This window comes from Pelecanus crispus, chromosome 9 (genome assembly GCF_030463565.1).
Source record: "Pelecanus crispus isolate bPelCri1 chromosome 9, bPelCri1.pri, whole genome shotgun sequence".
NCBI lineage: Eukaryota > Metazoa > Chordata > Aves > Pelecaniformes > Pelecanidae > Pelecanus > Pelecanus crispus.
The window spans coordinates 32,594,876-32,612,766 of record NC_134651.1 but is presented as its reverse complement, the minus strand read 5'-3'; the positions used below and the strand labels follow the sequence as shown (position 1 = coordinate 32,612,766).

The window sequence follows — 17,891 nt, the reverse complement described above, 5'->3', positions numbered from 1 at the left end:
ATGAAGTCTCATAAATCTGGACTGCAATCCATTGAACTCAAAATGCAAGATAGGTTAATTCCTAGCTTTTTCTATTTTCTTAAAAATGATAACTTTCCAGCCCCCCACAGCAGAACTCTGAAGGAGACCAATGTTACCATTCCTCCACAAAACGTTTTTTTAGCCAGCTCTGTAATTACTGAGCTCTGGAGACATAATTTGATTGTCCTGCTGAAGTATGAAGAGATGAGCCAGATCTGACTGTAAATATCTAGCAACCATTTCAGATTTGTTCATTAATGAGCTTCACAATGTCTGCAGGGCTCAGAAGGCTTTAAATCCCATTATTAGGTATTTCCTATCTCCGATTGCTATACTTGAAAAATATTTTGAGGTATTTTTCTAGGGGTTTAACCCTGACCATTACTATTTTTCTCTGCTTCTCATTGCCTGTTATTTGCTATAGGTGCTACATGATGTTTGTATTTCAGCTAGGCTGGGGTGGATCCTCCAAAAATTGGTACCAGCAACATTTTGGAAGAAAACAGGTATTTAAAGCCATAGATCTTTGCAGGAGGTACAGAGCTCCCAGGCTCCAGTGAGATTTGAACTCACGACCCCTGGTTTACTAGACCAGTGCTCTAACCCCTGAGCTATGGAGCCTCTGAAGCTTATGTGCTTTTTCCTTTGCAAACATTTCATATAATAGTTTTCTCTTTTAATTCTAGAATGAAATAAAACCTGCTCTGCTACATTGTGCTGCTCCAAGAATTTTCTGTTCTCTTTCTAAATGGCACTAACACAAACATCAGAGTCACAAAACTAGCAACACACCAGGTCAACCCAAACCTGGATTTTACTCTCCTCCAGCTCATCCCTGCAAGGACATTAAGAGTAATACATGGCTCCCCTTTCTCCAGCCCAATAGTTTGGAAAGTTTACAAACAAGAAGCAATGATATTTTGCCTCTTCATAGTTGTTGCACTAATTTATCAAAGAAGGAAGTTAAGCTTCTAAAAAATGACTCTTTATATCCTGCTGCTTTTCTTTGGAAATCAGCTGTGTATTTGTTTTTGCTCTTGGATCTTCAAATGTGTCAATTCTTTCTTAGGAGTCCATGATGTCCTTTGGGCACTATGGGTGATGTGTGCACTTTCACATATCTAAGCTATTCTTTTGTGTCTGAATTTTCAAGGTAATCTTTCTTGAAGTTTCATTCTTCACCAAAAGTAGTTAGAAGGGGGGGGTCATAAGAAACACTCCCAGCATTTGTTCTGTTTCCTCCCTCATTAACACACCCGTTAAACATTAAGAGCCTCGGTGCCTCAGGTGGCATTAGCTAATTATTACAGTCAACAGAGAGTGTTTTCCTGTTTTTATATTGTATGGCATAGCTCTAGGTTTGTGTCCAACCCCTGGATTTTGTAGTAACTTTTTGAAAAGGCTTTGTTGGATAGGATTAACCAGGCAGTGAGATTCCTCAATGCAACCGCTTTACACAAAGTGGCTGGATTTTATTTCTTTGGCATGTGTCATTTCTATCAGGAGGATTCTCCAAAGAATGTATACATCAGTGGAAATGGGTATCTCAAGGCTGCGAGGAGACCTTATTGTGACCTTCCAGTACTTCAAGGGGGCCTACAGGAAGGATGGGGAGAATCTTTTTAGCAAGGCCTGTTGTGACAGGACAAGGAATAATGGATTTAAACTAAAGGAGGGTAGATTTAGACTAGACATAAGGAAGAAACTTTTTACAATGAGGGTGGTAAAGCACTGGAACAGGCTGCCCAGAGAGGTAATGGAGGCCCCATCCCTGGAAACATTCAAGGTCAGGTTGGATGGGGCTGTGAGCAACCTGATCTAGTTAAAGCTGTCCCTGCTCACTGCAGGGGGGTTGGGCTAGATGACCTCTAAAGGTCCCTTCCAACCCAAAGCATTTTATGATTCTATGATTCTTACTTGTTTTACTTTTCTTACTTGTTCTTCTCAATAGGTTGGAGAAAGGGTCTGACAGGAACCTCATGCAGTTCAGCGAAAGCACGTGCAAAGTCCTGTACCTGGGAAGAAACAACTCCATGAACGAGGGTCCTGACGTGCTGGGGGCCAACTGTCTGGAAAGTAGCTTTGCAGAATAGGGCCTGCGGGTCCCCGTGGACACGAAGTTGAATGGGAGCTGGCAATGTGCCCTTGCTGCCAAGAAGTCTAATGGTATGCTGGGCTGCATATGGCAAAGTATTGCCAGTAGGTCAAGGCAGGTGATCTTTCAGATGATTCAGCAGTGGTGAGGCCACACCTAGAATGCTGTGTTCTGGGCTTCTTGTTCTTGTGCTGGGCTCCCCAGGAACCCTCTTGCTTTGTGTGGCTGGAGACATGTGCCACCTCAGGCCAGAGTGACCTGACGGGGCCCTGGGAAGCCACGGCCAAGGCCTCCGTGGCTGGCTCGAAGCACCGATGCCGAGCACACAACAGGAGACGTGCGGATGGAGCGGGCAGCGGCCTTGCGGTAAGCCAAGAGGCGTGTGCCAGGGCCGCAGGGCTGCCGGGGCGAGCGCTGCAGGCGAGGATGGCCCCTGGTGACGTCCCCCAGTGATGGACCGTGACATCGCCCAGTGATGGCCTGTGACATCCCCCAGCTATGCACTGTGACATCGCGGCCCTCGCTGCTTTTGCTGGGGCGCCCAGCCTCTCCCAGGCGGCTCGTGCCTTCACTCCAGCTGAGCGTGTTGGCAAGGCTTGGGGTGCGGAGCAAGCCTTTGGCTCGGTGCTGGGCTTGTGCCCTGGGAACTGGTGGCTGCAGCTCTCAGTGCCCATCCCCGGAGCCGCTGCAAGTTTTTCCCCGGCCCTGCCTGGTTCAGGCAGCCGGGGCAGGCAGGAGGCATGCGCGCCGCAGCAGAGGTGAGCTGTGCGGGCAGACTTCACCCTGGGGAGCTGGGCGGGTTTCCTTCTTGAGGGAGCCGGGCTTCTCTTCCACCCGTCGCCGGGCCAGCCAACGACCGTGGCCTCTCTTCCTCTTCTAGCGGGACACCCGCCGCTGCAGCGTCGCAGAGGAGGAGTCGTCCATCCCCACCAGCTCTCCCCGGCCCACCGCAGCGCGTGCCGAGCATGGCCACGGCCTCGGAGGACCGCTGCCCCATATGCCTGGACAGCTGGGACAACGCAGCCTGTACCGTGCCGTGCCTCCACCGCTTCTGTTTCAACTGCATCCGGCGGTGGGCAGAGACCAAGCCCGAGTGCCCCCTCTGCAAGAGGAGGGTGACCTCCATCCGGCACTCGCTGCGGGGGGACGAATTTGAAGAGTTCCCCATAAGACCACCTGCGGCATCGTTGGGCAGCGCCCAAGATGAGGGACCTTACAGACTGCCGGCGCCAACAGCATCCAGGGTGCACCAGCCACGGAACCCAGATCCAGGGCTCGTGGGTGGCATTCCCCCCAGCGCCTGGGGGCAACTTTTCCGGAGGCATCCCTATCTCCTCCAGCTCCTGCAGCCCTGGCTGTGTCAGGAGCTGGGACGCATCCTTGGGGAAGAGCATTCTCAGGCGCTCATGCTGGAACACATGATCCTGGGCGCCCTGCCCGTCTGGGGTCTGCATGAAGAGCGCCTGGTCGAGTCGCTGCGGGCCGACCTCCAAGGCCGCGCGACAGCGTTCGTGCAAGGGCTCATGGAGTTCACCGTGGAACGGTGTGGGAGGGCAGCCCACTACCTCCTGCTCCGTGGCAACTCCCGTGCTGCCAGGGGGTCGGAGGACAGCCCCGGGGGCGTCATCTGCTCCGCTACCTTCATGAGGTGGCGGGAGGGCAGCCCTGTGGCCAGCACAAGATGGGCTGCCTACCAAGAGAGACGGGAGGGCAACCTGGTGCGCAGAACCAGCTCCGCTGGCTTCCAAGAGAGAGGGGAGGCCTGCGTTGTGACCAGCACCAGCTGGGCGGTCTTCCGAGGGGGACGTGACCGCAGCCCCATGGGCAGCTCCAGCTCCTCTGCCTCCCGCGGGGGATGGGACCGCAGCCCCATGGGCAGCTCCAGCTCCTCTGCCTCCCGCGGGGGACGGGACCGCAGCCCCATGGGCAGCTCCGGCCCCTCTGCCTCCCGCGGGGGACGGGACCGCAGCCCCATGGCCAGCTCCAGCTCCTCTGCCTCCCGCGGGGGACGGGACCGCAGCCCCATGGGCAGCTCCAGCCCCTCTGCCTCCCGAGGGGGGACTCCTGCACCCACACCAGCCCCCTCCAGCAGCGCTGCCGCAGCGGTCGCAGGCAAACTCCCGGGCAGCTCGACCGCTGGTCTTCGGCGGGGTCCCGGCTGCCCCCGCTCCGTCCCCGCTCCCATGCCGGGGGAGCAAGAAGAGCTGCACAGGGAGCCGGGGGAGGCTGCGGCAGGTGCCTCTGCTCCCAGCCAGGGCAGGGGCTGCTCACGCCGGGGGCCCCGGCGCCCTCTCAAGAGGGGGCCTAGCAGCTCTGAGGACTCTGCCGCACCCGCCAAGAAGCTGCCCCGCCGCTGATGCTAGAAGGCGGCCCCGGCAGCTGGCGAAAGGAGGGCTGGGCCAGCAGCGGGGCCACGCGCCCACCCCCACGGGGACCAGAAGGCTCTGCTCAGTGCTCGAAAACCTAGCTCTCCCAGAAAATAAAGACAGGACAATGACAGCAGGACTCTAAGTGTTATTATTAACAATGCGGCTGGCATCGTTACACCCACCCATGCTGCGCTCTCCCCCTTTTCCTGGTGCTCGGCCCCCCTTTTCCTGCCAGCTCCGCTGGGCCCTCAGGCCTCGGGGCTCAGTCTGGTGGGAGAGGGGCTACGGCGATGGACGTGATGCATTGCCGTGGGCCGTGCTAGCTGGACGGTGTCTGTAGCCCCTCCTGAGGCCTACGCGGTCCGTCTGGTTTGGAGAGGGGCTACGGCAATGGCCATGGTCCATTGCCCGGGACACGGTCCTGGGCCGCTAGCTCTGGGCGGCCCTGCTGGCGCAGGGGGGGTGGCCCAGATGACCTCCAGCGGTGCCTTCTGACCTCAACCTGGCTGTGCTTCTCAGGACTTCTGCGAAGTCCGGGTTTGTTCCCCGTGTGGCAGCACAAGGCGCAAGTCTCAGCCTGATGGCACGCGCAAGCTGCTGCTTTTGTCTTCCTGCTACAGCATACTGCCTTCGCTTTGGACTCCCTGCTGGTTTCCAGTAACGTGACGGTCGTCAGCCAGTGGTCATGACGGTGTGGTTTATCACGTTCGCATCGCGCACCGTCGTGACCTTCCAGCCGGTGCCTGAACCGGGGGGGAAGGGGATATTCAGTGCCAAGATTTTCGTGGGTATAACCTGCAGTCTCTTCCTCCTTCTGTGTCCATCCTCGGCATGGCAACACTTCCCACGCCTTGTGCCCTGTTACAGCTTTGCCGCCAGCCATGCGGCTTGACGGCTTTCTCCTTTAAGACCAAAGGCAATGAAATCACAGAAGAGATTACCTTCCAGCGACATCCAGAGGGATAACACGTACAGCAAGGCTCTCCAGGGCAATGGAAGCAGCCTCCCTCCCAGAGTGGCGGGTTGTGCTCAGGCATGGCCGGGATACGTGGCCTTACGAGGGAGGCCGAGCTGCAGGTGGATGGATGCGCGTCGCTCCCTGCACAGTGGTGCTCGACTTGGGGCGACTTTCAGCTCCAGAGGCTGCTTAGGCCACCACATTGCCTGCCCACATCTGCCTGATATCTGCTGCAGTATGTAGGAAATACGGGAAAGCAGAAACTTTCCTTCTATAAGGCAGCATTTTACCAATCACTTACATCAGTGAGATACTGCTGGATTCCCTGTTTCAGTATTGAAATCGTGCCACATGGTACAGTCAGTTGTAAGCTCCAGCATCTACCTTTACTGTCCGGAGCTCTTTCAACTGAGAACCATGACATTGCTTTTTGGGTTTATGTTTTACTCAGTTGAGGGAAAGTGAGGCAGGTTTTCCACTGGCAGTGAACAAGGCAGGGATACTTCAGCCACCTCATTGCAGAGGAGGCAGGAGGGGAGCATCCAGCATATGGGTCAGCTTCTGTTTTCTTCCTTCCCTGCTGCTTTATCAACAAAAAAATCATTCCTTGGTAAGCCCTCAGGATGAAAATTCAAGGAAAAAGACTGAATCCAATGGTCTGTGTGACTGGACACTTCTCAAAGTCTAAGTTTCCAGCTGGGGATGAAACAGTGGCAAATGTGGAGCGAATGTTAAGAGAACAAGAAGCAGATGGTGGAACAGAACTTCAGATTTAGCATTTGACCAAACATTGGACAATGAGAAACCCTGTCACCCCCATGAATATTCATGTAGAAGTGGTAAATATGGCCAGTGCCAGGCTGATTGGGAGACCTCATCTAGAGCCTCCACCTTAGTGTTGTGCACTGGGCTGTCACTTGGATGATTTCCAGGCACAGAAGAAAGCAAGCTTTTTCCCTGCAGAGTCCCTTGTGCACCATGCCTTGGTCTCTTCACATTGAGTAGGCAAGTCCTGCAGATCTGGGCTAGAAAAGCCCAGTCTGGACTACCTCAAATTTGAGGGCAATATTTGTGGAGACTCTGTCAGCCTGCAGAAAATCTGGGAGAGGATGCTGGTTGTGCATGAAACCTTTAGGCACAGAAATGTCTTACAGCAGGGAAAAACGTACAGCAGCAGCTAAAGAGGACTCTGAGTTTCAGGGACTTAGTCAGAAGATGTACAAAGAGAAAACATCAGTACAAATGGTTAAAGGGTGACTCAGAATAAGCCACATTGTATCTATTATTCCTGGTCTTTTTTTGTGGGAGAAAATTGCTCTCTTTGAAAGAAATTGGAAATTAAGACCGTCCATCCTCCCAAGCGTAGAAAAACACAAACCCTCATTAGGTGGGCTGAAAAGCAATTCTCAGGCCTTTATCTGACAAGCTAAGAGCATGATTCTGTCTATAGCATTTAAGGAGAAATGATGAATTACCTGGCATGGGTTCAGTGCCTCAGCTTGGCATTGGGTAAACTCACAAAGAAGCTTGAAGCCAATCAAGAAACTTTGTAGAAATCCTGCTGAAAACAGCCCTTTGGGGGCATGCAGTGAGGACATATACCAATAAAATAATTCTGAAAATAATAATGAACATCCCATGCAAGAACACATGCTTGGAGTGTGGTTTACAAGAGCAGCTGAGCTCGTAGCCTGGGAACACATGGCTGAGCCATGAGAGACACTGGTTAGCAGAAGGAAAAAGGGGAAACAATTTGGTACAGGCTGTTTTCAGACCCTGTTTTGAAAAATAATATGGTTTAAATGTGTACTGATGCTGGAAGCACTTTGATGAGAAATAAATGCTTCTGGTAATGGAAAGTGATGGAGTGGTGTGAATGTGAAAGGCTTGCTGGTGCTGGAAAGGCTGTCTCATTGCTTTGCTGAGTGAAACTCTGATGCAACTACATTTCTCAAAGTCAATGTTTCCTGAGATACTTTGACATTTTCATCTCAGTGGTAGAGCCTTGCAATGCTGAGAGCTGTCCTGGAAAGGAGTTGTTAGTGCTGACTTTACAAGCAGGTGAACTAATGCACCAGGAGCTGCCACTACCACCCCTGTGCTTTCGCCTCTGACACTAGCAAACACCTGATTTCGGTTTTTGTTTGATCTTTTCCACCATCCTTGCCCATCCCAGGAGCCTCTCCTGGCACAGTGCTGGTTTTGCACTAGCTCCTCATGGGTAAAAAGTGGCTGCTGAGGTCTGACCCATGCCAGGCAAGAGGTTTGCATCTTGCCTTGTGACCAATGCTCCAAGTAGGACTATACCTACATCCTCAGATGAAGTGCTTCGAGGGTGCAAGACCGGCAGTTGTTCCATTTTTACCACTAACATTCCTGTAAATAGCTTACTTCCCACAGCCTAGAGGCAAATCTTCCTCCTTCATGGATGCAGTGGAATCTGGCCCAGTTAGACAAGTGATGTTAGTCCATCCCAGGCTTTCTCCATGTTGGAAAGTTGTGATAATCCTCTGCCATCTGGTAAGAGATTGCCAGCTGTATTGTGGCAGTGCAGCTAGGATCAGTAGTAAAGCTCACATGAACACCTGTCTTGCCACAGAGACCATGTGAACCAAAGCAAAACTGTATCCTGCAGTCCTGTGAGGGTACTTCTGAGTGCCTCTGATGGGAATGCTACTATGAAAAGTGAGGAAGACTAAAAGGAATAACAATTACTAAATGAGACATAGATGCTAATCTACTTGCTAGGTCCATGCAGTGCAAACTGCCGCTGCTACCAACAGGCTTGATAATAAAGGAACGTTCTGCTGGTGGAATCTGAAGGACCTGAAACATCTTGCCCTTAAGTCCTTCCATACAGTGCCTTGGCCAAGTCCTGATGAAAGGTTTGTCCAGGGTCATTATGAAACGACTGTTAATGAAAGCATTAGGGCTGGATTTTCTTGTTCAGTGGGAGTTAAGCTAATGAGAAACCGTCTCTTGATTTGTTTTTCACAGTCTATTGTCTGGATCTAAGCTGCATTTATAGTCAGGTGCTATGATTTGGCTTCTACTCTAAGAAACACTTGATTAACAAAAAGATATACAGCTCTTCCCCAGCATTTCTACATGAGATACTTCAGTTCAAAACCAGCACCAATACATTATATGTAAGCACAATGCTTCACTGCGCTGTTGACATAATTCTACTTTTCTTCTGGAATAGATCCTTCATCTTCTTCTTGTAGCAAGATGTAGAAGTCAGCCTGCTTTCAGGCATGATTCAGGGCTCATCTAGGAGAAGTCCTGGTAAAGCTGGCTGCTTGGGCTCTGATATGCAGTCCACCTTGTCCAGCCGCTAGTGATTAAATTAGGATAGAGAATTTGGTGGGAGATGGTGATGACTGTGAGGGTTGGGGTATTCAGTTGGTTGGGGTATGGAAACTTAATGCAACTGCACAATTTGGGGATCAAATTTGTATTTCTTACTGTCTCTATCCCAGCAAGCCCTATCTTGCTGACGTCTTTATCTAATACAGTTGGCTTTTCCAGTTCTCATGATTGACTTTTGCCCTGGTCAATCCCATCATGTTGGCTGCTATTTGCTCGTGGAACAGTATGCATTGCACTTACCCATATTGGTTACTGTCTGTCAAACTTTATCTGTTTAGCTGCAACAAGTTTCAATATTGTCTGACCACTTTGGCAATACCAGTCTAGGGATAGATCCCCAATGTTCATTGCAGATTCCAAGCACCAAAAAAAAAAATCTTTTCAATTCTTTCTTCTATCAGATGATTCCTGTCTGCATGCCTACTTTTTCTAATCCAGGCTGCTTGACAATGCCGTTGAGTTGTCCCAGATTTACCTATGAGATGCAGAGTTTGAAAAGCAGAACTTGAAAGTTAAAATGCTTCTGCTTTTCATGGAAAACAAAAGCTTCCACTGCGTTCTTTGCATGTACCCAGAGGGATCAGGGAAATTACTGCAAAGTGGAAGTGTTTGTGTATTATAAATTAGGCCTTATTGGCATGAATGATGGATAATCTTAGCAATCTTCAAAAATATTTTCTGAACAAAGTCATATAAAGGGAGTCACAGGACAGTGACCTCCTGCTGATATGTAAAGGCCAAAGCTCAGCAACGGGCAGCATCTCTTGCAATAAAGCAACAAACCAAAGTCAAGATATTTGTTTTCCATAGCTGGAAACATCCTGAAGCTACAGCAAGCTTTGGTGACATTATTTACAGGGCTATTTATCTACAGCAAAAGAAATTGTTACATCATGTTGGATCTCTAGCAAGCCAACAATAATGACCCACTGGAGCCCAGCTTTCAATTCAAATTGTGTGATACTGTTGATGAGAGACCACCTCACCATACAAACAAAGGCTTGACAATGTGATGGACTCTGTAAATGGCATGAATAGACCCTGGTAATGATTCTGCCAAAAGCTAATAAGCTGCACACTATCAATTATAAGAAACCTGGCAAATTTCGGCAGTACATTTGATCTGATGCATGGAGAAGGAAAAATGTGTTTTGCTATTGCTCTTATAGCCATATTTGAAAGATTTTTTTAAAATCATTCTAACAGTGGGAAGATGAAGCTGGATAAGTGAAAGCTGAAAAAGTTAATACAGTATTACATGGCACGAGGTTCCTTCTAGCCTTAAAATGAACCTTGAAGTTTCGACTGAGTCTCCCCGGCTCTCCTTGCCTGCTGGTGCTTATGAGAAACCCAGTGGCAACCATTACCATAAAGCTGCTGACTTCCTTTAAAGTACCCTTGTAAAGTTTTCTTGGAAGCCAGTGAGAGTCGCTTCAAGCTCTGAAATTGTCTGATGCTTGGAATAAACATCTTGCTCCAAGGGTGCCCATTTTGTTCCCTGTGCTGAGAGAACAAGAGTTATTTCTGGAATGCAGCTGTCCCTCTTTAGGCTGCTGTAACTTCTCCCTTGGAGTCCCCTTGGAATACAAAGTTGGTCAAAATTTTACCCTTGACACCCTTCAGATTAGCAAAGAGCAAAATCCAACTTGTTCAGACAACGAAGTGTAGCTGTTAGTGCTGTGCAGGCCTAAGGAGATTTGCAGGCACAAGTCAAATTGCCTTTCCAAGAATTTTCAAGAACACTTGTGAAATGTAAAGAAATTGGTATTTCTTAGTATCATATCGACCACTTCTAGTCCCCCAGAAGCACGGGGTTTTGTGCTCCAGCTGGCAATATGCATTTCATAGGTGCTGGCCACCAGCCTGCTCTGCCATGGGCACCCCAAGCCCTGCCATGAGCCCAGGGCCACCACTCTGGAGACCTGGTGCCATCACACAAACGGCCTGATGGTCCCCTGGTCCCAGGAGGTGTTGGCAGAGTCACTGCCTCTAAGGAGGTCTGTCATTGTCCGGGAACAAAACCTCAGCTAATGGCAGTCATTAGCACCTGTCAGCACAACAGCCCGTAATAGAGGAGGATGTTTTATAGGCAGATGCCCTTAACTACAGATGAGTTGCTAAGCTACAGGAGCTTAACCATTTCTGAGCCATGTCAAAACCCCCAGTGCTCGTGTTAGCTGCAGAAGAAAAATTACTTCAGTTTATTGAGTAAGTCTCAATGCTGATTTACATGCTAATCATAACAAAAGAAATAAAAGCAATTTCCCATCCTCTGGATAAAGGATGCAGTATATCACAGGTGCTCATGCAGGAATTACTAGGATAGGTTAATAATGTAAGTGCATAAAAATAGGGATTTACACTTCTGTTCTCATGTAAGTAACTGCTTCAGCAGAAGCAGAGGTATAAGCTGCACTGCTTCAGCACTGTAAAACACAGTGTTTCAGTCAGCAAATAAGCAAATATTGCTACTGTAATTTTGCTGTGTCACAAATCAGACCCAACAGTGTAAAGCATACATACTAGAGCATGGTGAAACTTCTATGCTGGTCCCTGGCATCGTTGGTGCTTTCTCCTGATTTAACTCTTGTCCAAAAACTCAGCTTGTCAAGCTCAGATGAAAGGTTTGGGAAAGCACAGCACCACTGACTGTTCAAATACTCATCACTGCTCTGTAGAAAAAAAAAATCTAAATATTAGGAATGCAACAAATGCAAATAACTAAATGGCAGGAAGGCATGCTTCATGCTAGAACCTCTCCTGGCAGGATCTGGCAAACTGTCTGCTTTCCTGCAAGTATAAGTTAGTAACAAATGAGAGCAAGAAGTGGGTGAAGAGCTCAGCAGTCCTCGGGTACTTGCAGAAGATTCTTGGCCCTGTGACTGGAAATGTCCCCTTGTAAAACCCACGGAGGTGAAGCTGAAGGCAGTGGCAAAGTCTCCCAGTTGCACTGATGACCTTCACATTGCTGTTCTACAATACTCAATGTAAAGGAGGAAACCAGCACAGATGGTCTAATACAGAGCTACATATGGTAACATGCTGTGAGATTTACACTAGATAAGTTAGGAGTGATGCTGTACACATCCAGCTGCCTGATGATACGGATTTCTCATACCATTTATTTTCCAGGAGACTCACTCCAGATTGTAACTGCTGTAGCTGTAACAGCACCACATGGTAAGTTCGCAGAATTAATGCAATTTGAAGAGGAGATTTAAAACTGTGTGCTGTAAAAATCTCATTGGAGTGCCAATGTTATTGATTTGAGTGCAAGGGCTCAGACCTAGCTCATGGTGGGCAGCAGGAGCACACACTTTAGGGACAAAATATGTTGGAGATGACAACAGGAGCTTGTTTGACCCAAACTGCATCATGAGACCACCAGATAAAGCACCATTCTTTGTTGTGCCCTGGTGAGGATTCATCCACTGTTGCATGTCGATTCCTGTCTGAGCAATGCCAATGGTGATCAGGAGGGTAGGAGACAGCTTCTCACCTGCAGCAGAAAAGACGTGTGAGCTGAGCAGGCTGAGCTTGACTCAATATTGGGTCTGCCAGGGCTGAGTAGAAAAGAGAGGGTCCATGACTCATATACTGTGGCTGACGGTATAATTCACTGGACCCCCTTATGGACCCTTGGGTACTTTGTGGGCACCAAGCAGATGTAGAACCATTGATTCCTGAACAAATATTTCCACTTTGGCTTATTGCAATTGCTGGAGGTACGGTCTTTCCTAACTACTCTCAAGGCAACAGCAGGCACTTTTGTAGGATTAAGTAAGCTGTTGTTCATCAGAATGACCGGGGTTAGGTGGAGGACTGTCTTCTGGGTGCCCTCAGGAAGCTGTCCCTGAAATCTGTTTCCCATCAGACCCTCTAATAGCATACAGCCTCATTTCTGGTCTTATACTGAGCAAAACTCCCCTGGGTCTCTTGGAAAGGCTGTTGTTCATTATCTTTCAGGGCATTGCAAAGAACCACCAGCATGTTTTCTCCTCTTCTTGGCTTGTGCCATTTTAATGAACCTATTAAAAAAAACCAAATAAAACCAAAAAACTTCAGCACACCTGAATGACTGGTAGGAATGAAGAAGCTAAAGGAGCATTTGTTTTGTCTCCATTTGTTTAGCTGGTTGCTCAGAGTTCAGTGGTTTCCAACAGCATCCATTGTTAATCCCATCAGTTAGAAGATAAAATACTGCAAGAATCACCCCAGACTTTCCATACTTACTCTGTGTTGTTCACATCATTAAGTCCATGCTTGAGGGTGTCTGGCTTGTATTCATTTGGACAAGCAACATCTGGGGACAATTAAGTAATCTGAAAATCTGCCTCTGAGTTTGAGGAAATGTCCTTCTGACAGACACATTTGCTGCTTTGTCCAGAGCATATGCAACATGCTGGCAGCATCCAAAATCCAGTGCTTTTTCATTGCCACTATCACTTTGTGGTTTGGGTGATTGTCAGCAAGGAACCACTGCAGCTGTCTTTCTTTTCTGCCATCCGTTGTAAATAAATAAATTTAGTTAAGTAATAAATTAAGTTAGAAGAAGTATGTTAGTAAATAAAGTAATTCAGGGGATTTAATGAGCAAAGCATGACAGCAAATTAAATGCGTCTTGCTCAAAGTCATCAGGCTTAAATTATGGGAAAGAAACAGTGCACTTTTCATGTGAAAAGGCAAGGACCAGACATTGGTCTCTGGGACGTGTCCTTTCAGTCCTTCTGATTTGAGTAGGGTTATCCAGCGCAAGCTAAGAGCAAGGGTTTTCCTCTAAAGCAGGTACAGCCTGGGAATGTGTGATCTCTCTTTTTGTGGGTGCAGCTATCAACAAATGGACAGGGTAATTTTAGAATGAATGACCAAGCTCACAACAAGCCATCTACAAAATAAACACTCAGGGACTAACCTGAAATCAATAACTCTTCACATAAGCAAAGAAACAGATGGTGTCTAAATCAATTACAATGTACTTAAAGGTGTTTGCCTATCATTTGAAGGGCAAGGTGATAGGATTGCAGGGACCTTAATACCTCTATTTAGGCAGAACTTTGAAATATTGGCCACGCTAACAGCTGAGATCCAATATGTTGGCTTATGCAAGATGAGCTTAGGTTAGCCAGGACCTACACGTGGAGCCCTTCCAGAAGGTCTCCCAGATGACTGCATGAGATGAAGGCCTCTCTGCAGGGACAGAGGAGGGTGGAGAGAGTATCCACAAGCCTTATGGTCAGCGCATGGACTTGGTATGTCAGGCTTTTCATTTTGCTCCTCATGCTTTGGAAAGGCTGGTAGGGTGCACTTATCTGTGTAGCTGGCAAGTGATGGAGCTTTAGGGAACATATCATCAGGTTCCCATAACAGCTTCCTCAGAGATGCTTTTCTGTTAGGTTGCCTGCTAGGGTGGGTCTATTTGTGAGCTGTATTTTGGGACATATATGCTTCCTTCTGCAGCATGCTGTCATGGAGTGACTAAGGAAGAGCAGTAGCATGACTGCAAAATCTGGGAGGAGGGGTGTTAATACTGAACTCCCAAATGTTGCAGTGTGAGAGTCTATGTGTGCCCCAGCCTCTCATCCAAAGTTTGTGTCCAACCTTGCTCTGTGAAGGAGCTTTTGGACAGTACAGCAGGACGCACCAAGCTGTGGTTAGCACAGAGGACACAGTCAGGTCCCAGAAGAGCAGCATGTGAAGGCACCTCCAGCCAAGTGAGTCAGGATGTAGTCAGACAAAGAGGGGACACAGCTCGACCCCCAGGAATGTGGCACTGCACAGGCGCCCATCTCCCTGCCCTTGTGCTGCTATCGGGGTGCTCCGCCTGGCTAGGACAGCCTCGTCCAGCTGCCACAGCCTCATCACAGCACATTGGTTTAAGTACTGAGAGGAATATGGTTTGGGGGCAGATCTGCAGTCTCGGAGCATCTTTGTCCCTGAGCTGTAACGAGGCAGAGGGGGACAGTTACTTTCTAGCTGCATCCAGCGCAATATTGCTCTATTAGAGTCACTAATTTGAGCAGTAATTAAAATATTTCCATCTGAGTTTCATGTGGCCCAATCCTTTATTTTGTTCCAGATCTTTTCTTATTTTGTCTCTGTTTTGTGAAATAAGACTTCAAAGGAAGAAAGACACTCTAAATCTAGTTTGCCCTCTTATGGGTCTAGAAAAGCCAATGGAGCATACTTTGTTCTTCCAGTCCCCTGAGCTCCAGCAGCTGGAGCCTGGCTTGCACAGATGGCAGATATACCTGTGCTTTGCTCGTTAAATGCAAATGGGTTAGAAGCTCCCCCTTTTCTTGTTAGGTGGGCTGGATCCTGCCAGCTATGAGTGCATGGTGCTGCTGAGGCAGAGTGAACCCCCCCCCCCCCCCCCCCGACACAGTGGTCCTTGGCTTTGCAAGTTCATTAAAATACAACTGGATCTCAGACCCGTCCCTTTGTGCTGATCCTCTTTGTGAAGGAAATTGCATTTTTCACTTGTCCGATCCCATTCAGAGATGTCAGAGCTCTCAATGCTGACTGAGATAGCAGCAGTGCCATCAGCAGGCCTCTGCCAGCCTGGCCCCAGTGACTGGAAGACCTGTCACCATCCCCTTGGCTGAGTCCTGGGCCTTTCTTCTCTCCAAGGACTGTCTTCCTCCTACCAAGGTGACTAAATGGAAAACTGCTCCTTCTTGTGAAGGAGCTATGTCTTGCTGTTCCTTGTGAAAGAAGGCCTGGCTGCAAGGGACAGAGGCACCCAGCTATGAGTAGTGAGGGGTTGGCCAGACCAAGGGAACCTGGGTGTCTAGGTCATGTCCTGACCCACCAGGCACCATATGAGCTGAAAGGCCTGCCTGCTTCCTTGGGATTGTCTCACATGTCCTCTGTAATGGCCAGTCCTTCACCTCCATACATTGCTCCTGGCCTGAGAACTGGCTTGATGGAGCTGGAGCAACAGTTGGTTACTCTGTTAAAGTGCTAAAATCCTGACTATTTCTCCCTTTCCATCAGGTCAAAGGTGACCAAGGCTCTGGTGGTACCAGGCAAGGCTGGGTGGTAGACACACTGTCCCCTGGTACTTCTTAACAAGGAAGCCTTGGCACTAAATGTCGAGATGGCTGTGTTGTACCATCAGTCTGCTGAAAGCTGCCTGCATCTTTTTGGGCATGATGGGAGTAACCCCTCTCCTCCACACACACCCCTTTGTACATGGTAGGAAACATAGAGGTCACAAGCACAGGCTGAAGCCAGCATAGGTGAGCAGTCTGCAAGATGGCTGGGGAGTAAAGGAAGTCTTGATGGTGGTGGTGGTGTCTCTGTGTCTCCAATCCCCACCTTGTCTCCAGTCTTTCCCATCCCAGCTTCTGCCTCCTTAAACTAGACTCCAAAATGTCCCAGGAAATGGCCGGTGGTTTGGGCAGGAGCCTGGCTTGTGCTCTAAGTGTTCAACTCCAGCCCATGTATGTGTGTCCCGTTATAGAGAGACCAGAACCAGGCATCTGGCTGGCTGGAGGAAGGTCCTTGGAGCTCTTCTCCAATGGCCTGAAAGGACAAGAAAGCCCAGAAATCACTGGTTTTTGAAAGCAGCTACTAGCAAGTAGGGAACAGGACTTGGGGAATGGGCAGGAGACATTGACCTCTCAGTAAGGAGGCTAAGCGTTCAGCAAGGAAAAATAATGGTCAGAAGAGAAGAGCTGTCATATCAGAGAGAAACAGTGCCTGTGCTATGGTCTCCTGTTCTTGGGACTATCAGCTGAGACAATGTCCTGGTTTCAGCTGGGATGGAGTTAATTTTCTTCCTAGTAGATGGTATAGTGCTGTGTTTTGGATTTAGTATGAGAATAATGTTGATAACAGACTGATGTTTTAGTTGTTGCTAAGTAGGGCTTACACTAGTCAAGGACTTTTCAGCTTCCCGTGCTCTGCCAGGTGCACAAGAAGCTGGGAGGGGGCACAGCCAGGACAGGTGATCCAAACTGACCAAAGGGGTATTCCATACCACATGACATCATGCTCAGTGTATAAACTGGGGGGAGCTGGCTGGAGGGCAGCGATTACTGCTCGGGGACTGGCTGGGCGTCGGTCCGCGGGTGGTGAGCAGTTGCCTCCCTTGTTTTTCCTGGGTTTTGTTTCTCTCTCTCTCTCTTTCGTTGTTTTCCTTTTCACTACTATTATTATTATTTTATTTTATTTTATTTTATTTCAATTATTAAACTGTTCTTATCTCAACCCATGAGTTTTCTTGCTTTTGCTCTCCAGATTCTCTCCCCCATCCCACTGGGCGGGAGGGTGAGCGAGCAGCTGTGTGGTGCTTGGTTGCCAGCTGGGGCTAAACCACGACAGACAATCTTATTTGTCTCCTCTCTGAGCAGGCTTTCATGCTAAATCTCTTATCAGACACTTTGTGCCAGCACAGCACAATGTGTGTCTGTGCAGCCTGAGCAGGCAGAGCTCCTCAGGAGACAAATGTTTCCAAACATTCAAGCGTAGAACTCAGTGATGGGAAATGAGGTCTGTAGGTGGATTTAATGAAAGGAGCTTTTGCAGAGGCCCAGAAAGTGAGTTTGCAGCCTGATCAGAGGTTGCTGATGGCCGGACTCTGTCACACTCAGGCTTAGTGGTGGGGGAATAATGGATCAAGCACATCCCTAAAAATCCCTGCAGTGAGAAGCACTTGGGCCCATGAACTCAGTATTTACTTACTACTTCACACACCAGCCAGGGCCTTTCGGTATAGAAATTTGCATGTATCAATCTACCAAAATGACCTGTCTGCCTGTTGTACCTACAAACCCCCATTGCTTATTCAAGCAGGAACCAAATCCTGCCTCTCTCCCCAGTGCAAGCACAGCCCATTCAGGGAAGCTTAAGTTTCCTCAGTTAATGCAAGAATTCTTAATAATGAAGCCATTCAGTCAACATAGTTTCCATCTTCTTGGGAAACTAAAATGTGATCCTTTTTTTCTTCTGTATTAAGGCAGTACAAGTATTTATTATTCTATCCTTAAAGAAAGGGCAGGGCAGAGGTGATTAAAGCAGAATTTTCAGGCAGCAGCACAAGGCTCCAAGCGGCAGCCCAGACAGATTGGTCACC

The 17,891-nt window shown here is 48.6% G+C and overlaps 1 non-coding gene across 1 annotated transcript; it reads right to left on the bottom strand.

Moving 5' to 3' along the window:
- Nucleotides 1-569: 569 nt before the first annotated feature.
- On the bottom strand, nucleotides 570-642 carry TRNAT-AGU (transfer RNA threonine (anticodon AGU)). Its single transcript has one exon. It is a non-coding gene; the product is annotated as a tRNA-Thr (tRNA).
- Nucleotides 643-17,891: the final 17,249 nt, after the last annotated feature.